We start from the raw sequence: 18046 nt of genomic DNA on the forward strand, positions 1-18046 counted from the left end.
CTGGAACGGCTGCTTTGTGCGGCTGTGAGTCTTTGCCGAGCCACATCTCACAAAGCACTGTCTCCATCTCCTCTGGCACACAGGGAGGCTGGCACGGCTGCGATAATCTTCCTCATCTTCACGTTTCTGCAGAGACAGACTGATGCCTCAGCGCAATTCTACTACAAGGGGCTCACCTAGGCCCTGCTTTGTCCCCCTTCCTCTTGGGGCCTCATGAGTGTCTCTGAGGACCCCACCCCCAAGATTCAGGGGTGAAAATGTGCCTTGACTTCTCCTTATCCTGACAAAGAATCCCTGGGTGACACAGTTAAGCGCTTGAGTGCTAACCAACAAGGTGGAAATTCAAGGCCATTCGGAGGTACCTAGGAAGAAAGGCCGGGATATCCGCTTCATCAGCCATTGGAAACCCCACAGAGCACAGGTTTGCTTTCACGTGCATGGGGTCGTTCCAAGTCGAACTCTTCTTGATTGTAGCTGTGTGGTTTGGTTGGTTGATTATCCAGATGGAAAGACTGCAGAGACTGTGAGTCCCTGACGCCTCAGCGCCAGGAGTGTGGAGCTAGAGAAGAGAACAGTTTTGCTGATGGTGCTTGGCTGGGCTTGTTACAGAGCAAAGCAACAGTGAAGTCTGCACCTCTCCCCAGCCTCTAGTTAGGCCACAGCTCAGCTACCCATAGCAGCTGGAGGGCTCCCAGCCCACGCCCAAGCATCTCGCTAGCCCACATCTGTGCCTGGGCCTTTGTTTACTTAATCACCCCAGAGAAGACTCTCCTTGCAGTGTTTTATGCATCAAGCCTAATCTCTGTGAAGATAGAGTCCCAGACCACCAGAGAGAGGTTGCAAAATGTTTGACTCCTTCAAGTTTCAGCCCAAGTGAATATGATCAGCAGGCTCCTTGAGCTGCCAGAGTTAAGCAGCAACTATTTAAGACCACGCATGGAATTCACAAATGGGCAGATACCATATTGTCTGCAGCAGCCAAAGAATGTGCTCGAAAACAGCTGCTTGGTATGTGTCAGGACCAGGCCTTAGTTACAGAGCAACAGAAACGGGCTGTACAAATACATAGTCTGATGGTTCGTAAATCTGCCACAGCATGAAGACTAACTGAAATGGATTTCCTGCCAAGCAGAAAATTCCATAAGCAAAGGAGATGAAAACGTGCAGCACAAAGCCAGTGCCTTTTTCAAGATGGAAGTTAAGCACGCCCAGAGTAATCTGGGATAGCTTAGAACTCCGTAGCTTGGACACAGAGGTGAAATCACATTAGGAAGTATAAGCCACGTGCCATGCCAGACCCTGCATGCTGACCAGGGAAAGGATCCACATGGATCTCTGTGAGCATTAGAAATGGATCTGAGCTTCTCAAGAACAAAGCTGGCCATACCAAGGGCCCACAGACCTGGGTTCTTCTTACTTAAGGCAGTAAGGGATGTGAGCTGTTGTGAAGTTAAGAAGATACTCCTTCCCCACTTGGCACCTGTACCCTAGTATTTTCAAGGACTTTAGCAAAAGTGACCCCCTTCCCAATGCTTAATGAGATCTAACTTTCATTGTTATATTGTCCTTAAGTTCTATACACAATAGGATGAGCATTGAGATCCAAAGAGTTCTCTGGGGCTGATTTCCACCCCACCCACCCCCCCCCCTCCATAGATTATCAGGCCTTTCTTCCTAGTTTGTCTTATTCTGGAAGCTCTGATAAAACTTGCTCAGCAACAGAAAAACACACGAGCTTCTGCCTGGGCCCACAGACAAAGCCAAGCACTAGATACTACAAACTACTCAAAATCAGCCATGGTTCATTCCCCAGTGGCCAGAACTTCATTAGTGGGTACAACGGATCTTGTTCAACTATATCTTTTCGGGGACAGTTCTTTCCCAGAAGTCTCTATGGTCCTCATGTAAATACAGTCATGGCTGGTTGGTCAAATCTCTGTTGGTCAGATTTATGGTTCTAAGCTAGGGCTCAAAAAGAATCATTCACTTCAAAAGAAATTGTTGTTGTTGTTGTTGTTGTTGTTGTTGTTGTTGTTGTTATGTGTGGTCGAGTCGCTTGCAACTCATAGAGACCCTATGTACAACAGCCCTAAACTCTGCTCTGTCCTATGCCAATCACACTGTCTCCGACACACCCATCCCGATTATCCCAGCCACTGAATCAACCCACCTCATAGAGGGCCTTCCTCTCCTGCGCTGTCCCTCCACCCTCCCAAGCATGATGTCCCTCTCCAAGGACCCTGTCCCTCCTTACAACATGTCCAAAGTATGTTAGATGAAGCCCCAGAATCCTTGCCTCTAGGGAACCGCCTGGTTTAACCCTTTCCAGGATGAATCTGTTTGTTTTTCTAGCAGTCCATGGTATCCTCAACACTCTTCTCCAGTACCACAGCTCAAAGGCATCACTTCTCCTTCTATCCTCCCTAGTCATTGTCCAACTCTCTGATAACATAACAAGTGATTGAAAAGACCCTGGCCTGTATCAGACGCACCTTAGTCTCCAGAGAGACGCCATTGCTCCTCAGAACTTTGGAAAGGTCCCTAACAGCAGACTTTCCCATCACAATATGTCTTTTAATTTCCTGGCTGCTGGTGCCAAGAGTGTTGACTGTGGAGCCAAGCAAACTAAAGCTGTGAGCAATCTCAATCTCTTCACCATCCATCCTGATGTTGCCAATTGGTCCAGTGGTGAGAATCTTTGTCTTCTTGACATTGAGCCTCAATGCATATTGAGGGCTGCAGTCCTTGACCCTCTGCAGAAAGCGCTTCAGGTCCTTAGTTTCAGCAAGCAGGGTTGTGTCATCTGCACAACATGGGTTGTTGATGATTCTTCCACCAATCCTGATGCCACATTCCTCCTCGTACAGCCCAACATCTCAGATGATCTGTTCTGCATACAGATTAAAAAGCTATGGAGACAAAATACATCCCTGATGGACCCCTTTCTTGATCTTGAACCACCCAGTTTCTCCCTGCTCTGTTCTGACGACTGCCTCTTGGTCCAAGTATAGGTTACACATTAGCACAATCAAATGTTCTGGGATTCCCATTCTTCTCAGAGTCAGTCATAGGTTGTTGTGATCCACACAGTCAAACGCCTTTGCATAGTCAATGAAACACAGATATACATTCCTCTGGTATTCCCTCCTTTTAGCTAAGATCCATCTAACATCAACTACAATATCCCTGGTACCACGACCCCTTCTAAACCCAGCCTGGACTTCTGGCAGTTTTCTGTTGATGTGCTGTTCCAGTCGTTTTTGGATAATCTTCAGTAGAATCTTGCTTGCATGTGAAATTAATGATATTATTATATAGCTTCCACACTCTGTTGAGTCACCCTTCTTTGGGATGGGAAAAAATACAGATCTCTACCAGCCAGTTGGCCAAGTGGTTGTTCTCCAGATTTCTTGACACAAGTTGGTGAGCACGTCCACGGCAGCATCTGTTAGCTGAAATACGTCAATTGGTATACCATCTATTCCTGGGGCCTTATTTTTTGCTATTTCCTTCAAAGCAGCTTGAACTTCTTCCTTCATCACCATAGGCTCTTGCTCATATGTTGTTTCATTAAATTCTTCTGTGTCTGCCAATTCCTTTTGATACAGTGACTCAGTATATTCTTTCCATCTTCTTTTAATACTTCCTGGATCATTTCATATTCTGCCTAAAGCATTCCTGATTATAGCAATTCGAGGTTTGAATTTGTTCTTCAGTTCCTTGAGCTTAAGAAATGCTGAGTGAGTTTGGCCCTTTTGATTTTCTGACTCCAGCTCCTTGCACATTTCATTGTAATATTTTACTTTGTCATCCCGCAATGCCTTTTGTAATCTTCTATTCAGCTCTTTAGTGTCTTGAATTCTTCCTTGTGCTTTGGTTTCTCTGCACTTCAGTGCGATATTCAGAGTCTCTTCTGACTTTGGTCTTTTCTTCCTCTTCTCTCTTTGCAATGACCATTTGTACTATTAGACTTTTAAAAAATTAATATATTGCCTTAGGTGGTGATGGTTATGGTAGTCCCAAAAAAGACATTTTTATCACATTGTAAGGTATTTATGATATCTGTGTTGTTACAAAAGATGAGAATAGCTTAGGCCAAACTATTCTATCTATAAAATGATCACTTTCATTTACGTGGTACATGCTTTCCTGAAAACTATTAAACACTTATTATTTAAAAAATTATATAAAGTGAGATACGTGGTAAAATACCATACATCTCTACCCTCTGAGGAACTGGAAGAAATATTCCTGAGCTTCTATAAATTCTTAACACTCTAATAAAGCTCTAAAATCTCTTTCTTCTCAAATCCACTATGGCCATAAATTTCCATGAAAGGATGGAAGAATTAAACTCATATTCTTGTTGAAGGAATTATCACCTGAAGCCATGTCTATTAATGCCCAATAGGCACAAAATATAGACCCTCAGATTCAGTGGAACCCACCTATATTTTCTCCAAAAATTCATTCCAGGCAAGTGTTTGAAATTTAGAAACAGATCCCCAGCCCTCTTAATTTGTACAAAGGCCCCAGTATAAATGGATAGCAGTCAGCAGTGAATTTTATAAAGCTGTACCCACAAATGTCTACCATTTAGAGAAAACTCTTGGATGTATTAAGGGAATATAATTGTAGAACATAGTTGACTTTTTCAAAAAGAACTGACATTAGCACTGAATAACTTCTGTACCAACAAGAAAGTCAGGATGAATGAATATCAACTGCTTTTTAAAGAAACCCAGGTAAAGCAAAGGGCCTCCATGTTTCTAGAAAGTCTGTGGTGTTGCCAGTTTTTTCACACCAGCTTTGACTTCAGAAAAGATTGAGAGACCAATGCCTAGAGTTGAGTAAGGATGAGTGCTCAAAATAAAAGATACACCAAGAAGGGAATCAGAGACAAAACATAAATCCTACACATGAAGAAGCTGGGTTTGCCCAGCAGTACTGGGTCCATCTTGCTTTTGAAACAATGTTTTCTTGGTGGGAGACTGAGGACTGTACAGGATCCCTTAATTTGGAGCCAAGCCAGAGTTGGACCAATTCTAGCTGCTGTCTGACAAATAACAGCTGAAGTTCCATCAATAATGACTCCCCTGCTAGCTAGTCTTTTCAAGGCAATCCTGAACAAAATGCTGCGGAGAAATACTTCTGTCTCTTCAAGAGACAACTTTTGTCCCACCACAGCTTTGTAAACCCTCCAAGGAGATAAACAGCTCAGTAGCAGGCCCAGGTGCTAAGTGGAGCAAAGGATCACTGCTGAATCCTGCTGGGCTGGTTAATTTTGGTTTTGAGTTTGGGTTTTTTTACAATGAGAAAGTCAATCTCTAATTCTTAAGTCATAATTCCCACATTTAAAATGCCTGGAAGCAGGAGTGGCATCCACTTCCAAAATGGCTTGCCTCCGGGAAACTCTATGTATGAACAGTGCTTGGGCCTTTTGTTCATAGGGTTGCTATGAGTCATCTACCACTCGACAGCACCTTAGAACAACAACAACAATATTTTAAAAAATAAACCAGGGAGCTCTGGTGGCCTAGTGGCAAGACGCTGCACTGCAATCCCAGAGGTACACGGTTCAAATCCACCAGATGCTCTGCTGGAGAAGGAAGGGGCAATTTCCTCCTGTACCAGTCAGATCTGATTTGATGGTACACGTAAAAATAATACAATAAAAATTAAAAAAATAAATAAACCGTAAGTCTCTTTTGTCCCAATTTGTGGGGGGGTGCCTTCTTTTTAAATCGAGATTTTAATGAAAGTTTATAAAGAATTTGGATTTCCATTCATTCATTTTTGCACATTTTCCTTTGCCCCTCCACCCCCAGTTCACTTTTTTCTTTGGAGGAAAAAATTCTTTCTTTCTTATACAGTCCCTCCTCCCCAGTTCACTTGACTTTGCAGCTCTTATTGTGGACTCTTGTCATGCCAATAATACCTAATCATATATTCCATTTATACAGTTCTCTCCCTCATCTGTTTCAATGCTATGGGCTGGTTATTAAGCTCATTGTCTCTTGTCTTCCTCTTTTCCCTTTGACAGTCTCTGGGGCTGGGACTCTGCATTCTTGCCTTTCTTTTTAACCAGTTCGGCCACTGGAGGAGCGCCTTCTCTTTGAGCTTCCTGTTTTCTTTCTGTAGACATCTCATTAGTCAGTCACCCCCAATATTGCCTTCTCTACACACCAACAGAGGCAATTTTTTCCAGAAGCATTTTGATCCTGTTGGCCATTTCTCTACATGTGTGCATCCCAACTTCCTAATCTCCCTCAGAGATACTCGAATCAATCAAACCACACCCCCTCCTCAGAGGTCAGAATTCCAGCCCTAGGGATCTCTCCTCCCAGATCAGAGACACCACCGGCTCAGCGGTGCTTCACCCAAACAAAGAACTCCAAAAACTGACCCAATAGGTCCTTTCTCCAGTGTCTACCCTTTAATCAGCCCAATAGTCCCCACTGTTTCTCTGGCCTTAGTCATCCTAACTGTATTCTCTGCAGTTGTTACCTGGTTAATAAATCTTTCTGCTCAATTCCCTTTGTTAAGATTATGGTACTATTTCTGTTCTCTGTGTAGGGTTTCACTAACACATCTTAAATATTTCTGGAAGGAACTGGAACCTGGAACAGCAGATTCTAGAGGGGATGACCCTCCCACATTCTGATCTGGTTTACCTCAGCTAACATCTGCATGATCAGGGTCAAGTTCACCTTTAAAAGGCAGCGTTGTTTATGGCAAGTTGAACTCATGGCCATACAATCTTGTGGGGTGACTGCAGAAATGGTGTGCTGAGCACTGGTGTGTTCCTCTTTGTTGGCCAGCAGTGGAAGCATCCTCTTCCTAGGCTTTCAGGGGAAGATGATCTTGTTAAAGTTTGTGGTAGGACAGTCTCTGGCATCTGTGATAAAGTGTGTAGGCTCTGTGAAAAGGGTGGAAGGCGTGTTCATCGGAGTGTTAGCACCCAGGTTGAGAACGTGCTCTCTGATAGCATGTCCTCAGACACCAGGTCATCCCCCAGGTTATCAGAAGGATGAGGAGGCCACATTCAGTTGAAGGATGCTCAAAGACTTGTTTTGCATAGACCTCTGCAGGCTCTGCTTGATGGCTTGCATACAATCCAGCTCTGCTTTTTTCTCAATGAGTCTTTTCACAACTGGGGAGACGTAGATGACAGAGGCTGGCCAACAGTCATGTTTTTCAATCAGATTGTCGGGAAGACCAATGTGTTCTGTGCGTTCTACAAAAAAAAAAAAAAAAAAAAAAGAACAAAAGAAAATGTATTGTATTATCACTTGCAAACAATAGTTCGACTCTTCTGAGAATCGGAAAATATCAGAATCATCTAATTTTTTGTGAAGTCCTCCTCCATTATATATAATAAGTGCTCTATTTAGTAGCAATGAAATTCAGTCCAAAGCTGGGGAACAGAATGACATTGTGAAGAGGTGGAAAAGAGCATAAAGTCGAAGACCAGGAATTGGGGTGTCCAGCAGTTTCAGACTCAATTCATTCAACTTCTCAACTTCTCAAAAAAGGATATTGTGAGGGGTAAATGGAGCCATACACAAAAGAGGGACCAACACCTCGTAGGGATTGACAGCACTGGCTCTGAACTCTCACGGTGTGTGCAAATTCCTGCAAAATCCCCCTTTACTGTGACCCAGACAGGTTTGTGAACTTTTCTAAACTTCAGTTACCTGATCTGTAAAACAATGATTGAAATAAGAACAAGTTCCAAAATTTACTCACCAAGGATCAAAAGCAATTCAGCTTTTAAATTACATCTAATTCATGGCAACCCGTATGTGACTGAGTGTTAGGATAAGAGAGAACATAGAAAATACGGTGATGAGGATCTGGGGGAGAAACAGAGGATGAGATCAAAGCAGCAGATAAATCCACAGATGTTAACACCAGCCCTTCCCGCAGGCACCAGCCAAGTTCTACCAGCAGTTCTATCAGTGGCGGTCCGCAGAGCAAAGTGTTCTAATGCGCTCAGGTGGTGTGAATTACTTGTTATTAACTGGGTCTTAACCTGAGGACATGTGTTTCTACAACTTGTCTGCGGGGTAAAATGCACTTCCAACGTCACTCTTTTTTTTTATTAACAGAGTGACAATTCAAAAGGATAAATTTCCATTCAAAATTAGAGAGAGAGAGAAGGGACATCTGTTCTCACCTCTCTTTTGAGAGATCTAACCTCTTCTCTTGAGGGTGTTTCTTACTTAAAAACATTTACCCTGTCTCTATTCATCTGCCTTGCCTGCATGTTTTTTATTCCCTTTCAGGATGTATTCTATCTCGACCACACTGGCTAAGGAACCAAGCTCGAGGGGAACTCTGGTGCTCTATTAGGCCCAGGAAACTCCCCTTACACCAATGTTAGATGGGGAACTCCCCCTACTGTAGCCGGAGCATAACTTTCTTTTCTGGAGTTTCTTTCTTTTAGGGGAGATGTGAGGGATCGTCTGGAAAGAACTGGGAGATTTGCTTGGCAAATTGTAGAAGAACTCGAATACTCTTCATGGATTTTTCTTTAAAAAAAAAACAAACAACTAATGATCTAGGTGAAAGTTACAAAGCGAATTGGTTTTTCAGTCAACCATTTGGGCACAATTTGTTTTCGAGTAACAATTCTAAACCCTCAAGGTAATCACACTGTTTCCACTTCACCTTGAAACTCTCCTTCCCACTAATCTTCCTATCTCACTCTTTCCTGCTGTGGGGGTTTTATCCCTGGTCAGTGCTTCTCCTTTGACCAGATATGGCTGGTTATGCTAAGCAGTGAAGGCCTCCCTGGTGGTGATGGTCTCCTCGTAGCCCTGTCTGTGGTTTGGCTGAAAGCTGGCCCATGGAGGTGAGCTGTGTTTCCAATGTGAAGGGTGACTGAGTGGTGCACCCTTGAAAGATCCACCAGTCGGTACTGGGCCAGTAAGCCTGGCTGAGGAGGTTTTGGATTTAAGATTTGTTGCACATTCCCCCCCACTTTGACCAGGATCCATTATCATGATCACTTTTAGAAAGACTTCAGAGTCATGGATGTTGACGTCCACATGGTACATTTTTGCTTTTCTTCCCTCTTCTTTGTTCTAAACAAAGTAAGACCAGCAGTTGCACTTCATTGGCACCACAAAGCTTTTAAGACTCTAGTTGTTACTCACCAAAATAGGACATAAAGGATTATTTTTGTGGACTATGCTATGCCATTGAATTTGGTGTTACCCAAGACTGTGGTCCCAAGGCCCCCAAACAAGCTTCACAGAGTTCTCAGTAGCTCATTTGTCAGAAGTACACCCCCAGGTCTTTTCTTTTGCTTTTTTAGGTCTTTTCTTTAAAGCATCTCTGGACACCTTGGGTGGACTTGACCCTCCAACATTTGATTTAGCAGCTGAAAGTGTTAATCATTTGTGCTACCCAGGGACTCCTAAGGATTAAGAAAGATTCTTTTTAGCACAGTGCCTGACATGAAATAATCAGCAAACTTCAACAATTAACACTTTGGCTAGGTCTTTGCCCACACCGTTTTATTTACTCTTTTTTGTCAGTACTCCCTTTTAGTAGCTCCCTTTTATCAAACCAAGGATGAGCAGCGTGTTCAACCAACCAGTGATGAAGCTGAACTCAACTCTCATCAGCTCAGAAGCTCACAGCTTTTCCATGACTACTACTGGCCTTGAGTTATGGATGTTTGGTACAGGGGAGCTTTACAAGAAGTTCCACCCATTAGTTAAGCAACAGTATGTTCCTCTGCAGATACTAATTCATATGTCAGAAGATCTTCCCTCTGTCCAACTGTACCTTCACTGTATCTAAAAGAAATGCTTCAAAGTGTCTCTCCTGCAGCAGATGCTTTCTCTTACTTTCCAAAGCAGTGCATACCTTGAAAGTCGTCATTTCTTTGCCCATTTTCAACAGGCATTTGGGAAGGATGATAATTAAGAGTCATCTTTCTATTTCCAAGGGGAAATCAATGAAACCTTCTGTAGGTGGGGATAATGCAAGCAAGACGTAGGTGACAGAGACACAGCTAGTCATTCAGGAGCTGGGCTGACCGAGTGTAGAGCTATTAATGAAGACTGTGCTGTGGAAGGGCTCCATATCCATATACGAGTCATTGGTGGTCTGTCTTTTTATATATATATATATAATTTTAATTTTATACTACTTTACTTACAAAGTTCATATACACCGTTTTTCACATCAGATCTTTTTCCTTTCCTTTACCCACCCCTCCTTCTACCCATCAAATTATGGGACCCTCCCACCCATCCCCACCCCTCTGCTCCCCCCTCCCCATCTTGGACCCTTGTATATGTTCTACAATAATGGTCTTGGTCTTATACAGTATTTGTCCTCATGAGACTGAGATAGTTCACTTAGCATAATGCTCTCTAGTGCCTCCCAAGTTAAGCGGTCTTTCTAAAGACACTGCTGTGTGACTCTAGAAAATACACCCTAAAATTTCCAAACACTGACTTCACTGTTGATCCCCCCCCTTTTTTTTATTTAAGCAAAAATAAAGGTCTTACAAGTTAGAGTACCTGCATGAATGTGCCAGCAAGGAAACAAAAACTGCCTGTTGTAAAATTAGCAGCAATCCTTTGGTAAAACAAATTTTGTTAGGTCCCTAGTACAATGCTCTCTATCAATATAAGGAGTCAGGCCACACAGTGAGTGCTGCCTCTGAGTCTTCCTACCGCAAACCTTCCACATGGACCAAGTCCATCTCAGTAAATCCCACTGTTAACGGTCCATGACTCCTTCCTTCATTTGTCTTTATCTTTCTTGTATCAATCCCTTTCTTATTTTTATTGTGTTCTCCATGGCAGTGGTGCAAAGCCCTTTGGGAAAATATGTTTGTTAGGCTGAGTCTCCCCAAATGACCTGAAAACAGATAACAGTAACCCAGGGATCTAAGATGATTGCCATCAGAGAATGATGCCTTCTGTGGAGCTGATGAGATGCTGTGGAAGCCCAGCAAAGAAGGTTATATGGTCTCTACGTGTCCTGCTTAATGGACTTCAAGCTGTAAAGGGATGGATGCATGCACGGATAGGCCAATGTCTGTCACAGGGGCTGAGTCATAGGGTCAAACAGAGGAAATATGTCACAGCTTCAACATTGTACCATCTTATTAGGGGCTCTAATTTAAATATGGTCAAGTTATCAAATCCAGACTACACTGTTACATCTAGAATAGCACAGGGGGAGGAAGCTGCCAGGAATCTGATCCTTGAACATATTTAGGAAAGAAAGCACAGGCTGTGGTCATAGTTTGACTAAGGGATTACTTACTGCCTTTTCTGACCATGCAGGTGGGCAATTTGGTGGGAACTATCGTTTACTGGCTCTTAAACTTGGTGGGGGCCAGTTTTCTGTTTGAGAGCCAGCCCTGAAGTTTCTCCTCAATAAACAGTCTTTCTTGGCCTGAACTGGGTTCTGTCCTTCCTCGGTGACCTTGCTGTATGTTGGTATAAACTGTGCTGGAAGTGATTCTGCTGATAGTTCAAATACCAACAGGATCACTCACAGTGGACGGGTCTCAGTGTACCTTCTAGAGTGAAACAGATTAGGTGAAAAGGTCTGGTGATCAATTTTGAAAGATTAGTCCGTAAGGATCATATGAATCACAAGAGAATATTGCTCTAAATGGTGTTGGATGATGAGAGCCCTAGGCTACAAAGACGTTCAGTGTATATGATGGTCACGCCAGTGGGCTCAATTATGAAGAGAGACATAATCAGGCACAATTCATTTTGTACATGGCTCACCAGAGGTCAGGGATGACTCAGCGGCAGCTAACAACAACATGATTAACTACCTGGAGATAGGAAGAAGCCCTAGTGGCTCAGTGGATTAAGTATTACTATGCTAATCAAAAGGTCTGGATGAGTCAGAAGTAATCCTAGATGGCAGAGTTGAGCTGCCCTTCAGTGTTTCCAAGACTATAAATCTTTTAAGAAGCAGGCAGTTACATCTTTCTCCCTCAGAGAAGCTTGATGTGATAAGCCTTTGAATTTGAGTACTCATAGCGACCCTTTAAACAGCAGATCTGAACCCTGCCCTAGCCTGTGTCATCCTCATCATCTCTAATATATGTCAGCCCATTGCTGTCACTACTGTGTCAGTCCATCTGGTAAGTATCTTTCCTTAAGTAGAGATAGGAAATGGGCCCAAATCTTTCCCACTTCTTTCTAGTGCTATGACACATGTTCTCATCCAAGAATTGTTTATTCTGTATATTGCTATCTTCATATCTAAAGTAGGGCTAATCAATCATGTCAGATAATGGGGGAAAACATTTTGAATTGATATCATTTTGGGGTTACAGATTATTTCTTTCATCCTTGCTTCCAAATTTGTAGTTAAAAAACCTCAGAGAATCCAAGTTGTTAAGTTATAGTTTGTTTCAACATTCTGTTGTTCAAATCCTCTTCCTACTTCTCTGTGGAGTCCTATGTGGCTAGAGAACAATCCTACAGAATGAGAGTTGTTATTTCCTGCAGGCATTCGAAAACCCCTGCAATTCAGAAAAAGTGTTTGAGACAGCTTCAAAACTCATGCTGAGCATTTGTTTGACAGTTGTTGTTACTACTGCTGTGTAGCGTGGCGTTGGAACTGACCCATAGCTGACCCGCTAGCAGGGTTTCAGAGGCAGTTAGTTAATGACGTGGGAGGAGATTGCCCAGTTTCCCCCATAAAGCAGCTGGTGGATTCAAACCACTTGCCTTCAGGATTGCAGCACAGATTCTTACCAGTAAAAGAAAACAAACAATTGTTCTTAAACCTGAAGACAAGATGTTTGCTTATATAATTTCTTTCCATTCCAACACAGGAGTCATGTTTTTTCTCTTTACATATGAAATGCAAACCAACCGTGTCCAGACAGGAAGCAGTGTTTGTTGATGAAGAGGGCAGAAGGCAAACACTGAAGTGGCTTTCTTATTTCTCCAAAAGACACAAAGGTCCATGCTCAATACGCTACGATTTCAAGGCCAGCTCCTTCACTATCTCTCACCCACTCTATCCCTTGTCTCAAGACTTCTGAAATCAACTCTGGTATAATAAATTTTCTTAAGATAAATTCAAAGGAGCAACATATTTCTGAAGCCAGATACAACATCGTACCTTAATCATGTTCCTTAACTTCTTAGGACCTCAGTTATTGCACGTATATAAAATGGTGCAGAAGATGAATTCTTCACAGAGACACAGTTGCAATAGTAAAATGTCTGAAAGGTACTTCTAAAGCAGAATTTTCCAAACTGCTGCACTGTGGAATTGCTGGGGATTTAAAAAATAAATAAACAAATAAATAATCTCATTCTCATGGTCAATATTGTGACCAAATTGGAATTGGATATAAATTGGGTATTGGAACTTACAAATGCTTCCCAGGTTTTTCTATTGTACATCAAAGTTCAGAAACCAATATTCTAAAATCTAAACCAAAGAAAACCCTATGAACCTGGAGAAAGGATGAAAGTTATACAACTGTCCAGGTCTTTCATTCATAGGGTCGCTATGAGTCACCTATGACTCAACGACACTAAACAACAACAATACCATAGATCAGTTGTCTAGTGGACAGAAAGTGACACTATCAAGCCAAAGGTAGGTGACTCTAATCCATGGCCCTCTGGCCTGCTTTTAATTGTTTTGGTCAAACATTCTTCTAGGTCATATAGCCCTGGTCTGTCCACTTGCTGTACAGAGAAGTAACTCGTGGTTGCTGTGATGCTAAACACTATGACACTGATGTGTCAAATGCAATAATAGTTATCCATGGTGGACAGTGTTGGGCGGAGCTCCCCGATTAAAACAAGCTTGGAAGCAGGAGTGGCATCCACTTCTGAAATAACTTGCCTCTGGAAACCCTATGAACCTGGAGAAATGATGAATGTTATATAAGTGTTCAGGTCTTTCGTTCATATGGTCGCCATGAGTCACCTACGACTCAACAATACTTAACAACAACAAACCAAAGAAACACTAAATATTTATAAAAGAGTATTAATAATTCTATATAATGATAATAATTCTCTATAGCCAGGCAAAAGAAATCCTGATACTGTAAACAGTTATGTACTCAGTTGCTAACGGTAAGGTTGAGGATTTGAACTCACCAATATCAATTCAGGGGAAAGATGGATGTAGTCATCTGCTTTTGTAAAGATGATTGTTTTGTTGTTAATTGCCTTCGAGTTGAGCACAACTCATAATGAGCCTATGAACAAAAGGCCTAAAACCCCTCTATAACTATCAGCATTTATCAAAGTTCATAGAGTTTCCAGAGGCATGTTATTTAGGAAGTAGACACCACTCCTGCTTCCAAACCTGTCATAGTATGTTATTGTTGTTATGTGCTGTTGAGTTGCCTGTTATGTACAGCAGCTCTGAACCCTGCCCTGTCCTGAGCCAGTTTCACTAATTCTGATACACCAACTCCCATTGCCCCATATATTGTATCAATCCATCTATCTGGGATCTTCCTCTCCTGCATTGTCCCTCCACCCTTCTGAGCATGATGTACTTCTCCAAGGACTGATCTCTCCTGGCATTGATTCCATCCTACAGGGCAGTTATGAGTATGAATTGACTCAAAAAGCAGTCTGTGGTTGTTATTGTTGTCATTGTTTAAAGATCAGAAAGGGATCCAAGAGATGTTTTCAATTTCTTTCCAATTTTAAGACACAAGCTTTTTTTATTCAGTAGTCCATCATTTTATATATTCAGTATTGAATAGTCTTTAAGATGGCATGAATCTTTTAAACCACTACCAGCCAATAATGAAATTTAATTGAATCAGAGGAGGAAGAAAGCTGCCAGCGGTCTAAAGTATGAGCTAAGAAAACTGGCATCAAATGGGCTTTTCCTACAAAGCTGATGATCTCATTCTTTATGGCCAAAAGCTTCATTTTTATCTCATAAATTTACCCTTTAAAAAGGATTTTGTTCCATTGGTCTATATGTCTGTCATTGTACCAGTACCATGCTGTTTGGTTATTACGGCTGTGTAGTAGGTTTTGAGATCAGGGAGTGCTATGTCTCCCACTTCATTTTCAGTGGAGAGCTGAAAAGGTGGGGTAATAGTGGTCATAGGTCAATGGTGATTAATTTTATAAGACACAGTGCAAGAATGTGTTAAATACTGCACAACATGGATGAATCTAGTGCAAATTCTGAGTGGCATAGGTCAGTCACAAAAAGATAACTATGGTACAAGGTCACTGTTCTAAAAGCTAAAAGTCTATACACAGATATAATCAATCATGGCAGTTAACAATGATGGGCAAGGAAGGAAAGGAGAGTAAAATTTAATAAATTGTTCAGTTGGGTGAACGGAAAGGCAATAGACAATGAGGATTGAATAGACACTGTAATTAATAAATCAGTGAGAGTGGGCTTTGGTGACCTACAGACAAGAAGCTGTACTGCAACCCTGAAGGCATGTTGTTCAAGGTCACCAGCTGTTCTGTAGGAGAAGGATGGGCAATTAACTGGCTCTGAAAACCCACCGGAGGGTCAGCTGTGGGTTGGTTCAAACTCAATGGTACAAAACAGCAAAACCAATCAATGATAATTAATGTTATAAAACAAAATATCAATGAATGTATGGAAAATCAATATGATTTATAGCCTTCACTTAAATGAAAAAGAAATATTTAAAAAAAAAACCAAAACAAAAAACAAACAAAAAAACCACAACAGATTTTTTGGGATACAGGCAGAACTGATAGATTAGTGTACTGGCATAAGTCAACCCCATGGACAGTCTTCCCCCCCCCCCCCATTAAGATTAACAGCCTTCGGAACCCAATGAACAATCACTCTGAATTGGAATTGATTCCACGTCAGTGAGCTAGTTGTTGTTGCTGTTGTTAGGTGCTATCAAGTCAACTTTAACTCACAGCAACCCTATATACAAGAGGTGTGAACCTTGCCTTATTTTGTGCCATCCTCACAATCTGATATGCTCAAATTAGCAGTTACAGTCACAGTGTCAATCCATCTTTTTGAGGGTTTTCCTCTCATTCACTTCCCAGCATAAAGGGTATGTGAGGCAAAGTTTCACCGTTCCTGCCTCTAAAGAGCACCTTGGTTGCAGTTCCTCCAAGACAAATTTGTTTATTCTTTTGAAAATCCATGGGGTCTTCAGTACTATTCTCCAGCACCACAATGCACATTGATTCTTCTGTCATCTTTATCAATTGTTAAACTTTCACATAATATAAGAGGTAACTGAAAAATACCATGGTAGAGATCAGGTGCACCTTAGCGTTTAAAATGAGATCATTGCTCTTTAGCACTTCAAAGAGGTCCTTAACAGCAGACCTAATGTAGCAGGTCTTTTGATTTCCTGACTGCTGCTACCGTAAGTGTTGACTATGGATCCAAGTAAAATTAAATCACTGGCAATTTCAATCTTTTCTCCACCTGTCATGATGTTACCTCTTGGCCCAGTGGTGAGGATTTTTGTTTACTTGATACTGAGATAGAATTCATTTTGAAGACTGCAGTCTTTTATTTTCTAAAGTGTTTTACATCCTCTTCACTTTGTTGTTGTTCTTGTTAAGTGCTCCAGAGTCATAGATGACCCATGGAGACCCTATGAATGAAAGTCTTGAACACAAAAACTTTCACTTTTTCTCCAAGTTCATAGAGTTTCCAGAGGCAAGCTTTCTTTTGAAATGGATGCCACTCCTGCTTCCAAGCTTGTTTTATTGGAGAGATCAAAAAAACCCCACACCTGAAGGCCTATGGCCTAAGGGCCCAAAAGACTGTTTAAATATGAGGCCAAATCCAATCAGCTCACACTCTGTTGTGAGCAAGAGCCACACTCTAATTTCAACCCCAAACCAGAAAATATCCCTTCCAGAATCCAGTTGTTCCATTCATCTTCCCAGCCTAGAAATAGCCCCAGACTGGTGACCAAAAGCCAAAAGATTGTGATGCATAACATAGGTAGTTGATGAGTCTTGCATTAATCTTGATGTCACATTCTTCTTCAGAGTTCAAATTTTTTAATGATTTGCTCAGCACACAGATTAAATAGGTATGGAGAAAAGAGACGTTTCCAACACACAGTTTTCCTGACTTTAAAACAGTAAAGTGTTACCTTGTTCTCTTTAGAAAACTGCCTCATAATCTAGGCATAGGTTTGCATGAGCACAATTAAGTGTTCAGGGATTCCTATTTGTCTCAATTTCTGGCAATTTCCTGTCAATGTACTGTCTCAGCCATTTGTTATTATCTTAGAGAGAAAGGATGTTATGAAATAGTGTTATTTGCACATTCATGATGGGAAAGACATTATAATCTCCTGTTTTCCAAGTTGTGTTCCACAAAATGACAGTCTTTTAAAATATGTTGTTGTTAACTGCTGTCAGGCCTCAACCCATGGTGATCCCATACACATACTATCACTGTGACACAAAAGGTTTTCATTTACTGCCTTTTAAAGTAGATTTCTAGACTTTTATTCCTAGTCCACTTTAGTCTGCAAGATCTACTAACACTGATTCAGCATTGTACAAGCAAGCAATTTTTTACTGAAAGAAGAGTGACTCCATGCGAGAACAGAGAAGTGAAAGCAGGTGTCTCACAATAGACAAGAATTCTACCATTTAACAATCAATGATGAATCACCTCCATTCTGGCTCAGAGCTCCCTAATGTCCTACCCAATGTACAAGATAAAACACTACCTGACTCTACAGGAACCACACAATTATTGTTTAAACTCCATTGTTCCAACCATTCATCTCATTGAGGATCTTTCTTACTGTCACTAACTCTGTACCAAGCCTGATACTTTTTCTCCAGGGAATTGTCCCTCCTGAGAACATGTTCAAAATACTTAAGACAAAGTGTCACTGACCTCTTTGCTAAAGGAGCTTTCTGGTAATCCTTCTTCCAAGACAGTTATGTTCATTCTGCTGTCCATCGTATATTCAATATTCTTCTACCACACCATGCTTGAAAATCATCAGTTCTTCTTTGGTTTACCTTATTCGTTGTCCAGTTTTCACATGTATAGGAGGTGA

The 18046-nt window shown here is 41.6% G+C and overlaps 1 pseudogene; it reads right to left on the reverse strand.

The window, feature by feature from the left end:
- Positions 1 to 322: 322 nt before the first annotated feature.
- LOC102874791 lies at positions 323 to 9919 on the reverse strand (annotated as a pseudogene).
- Positions 9920 to 18046: the final 8127 nt, after the last annotated feature.

The sequence above is a fragment of the Elephantulus edwardii genome, unplaced genomic scaffold (genome assembly GCF_000299155.1).
Source record: "Elephantulus edwardii isolate Elephantulus edwardi_28Jun2011 unplaced genomic scaffold, EleEdw1.0 scaffold00233, whole genome shotgun sequence".
In the NCBI taxonomy this organism is placed as follows: Eukaryota; Metazoa; Chordata; class Mammalia; order Macroscelidea; family Macroscelididae; genus Elephantulus; species Elephantulus edwardii.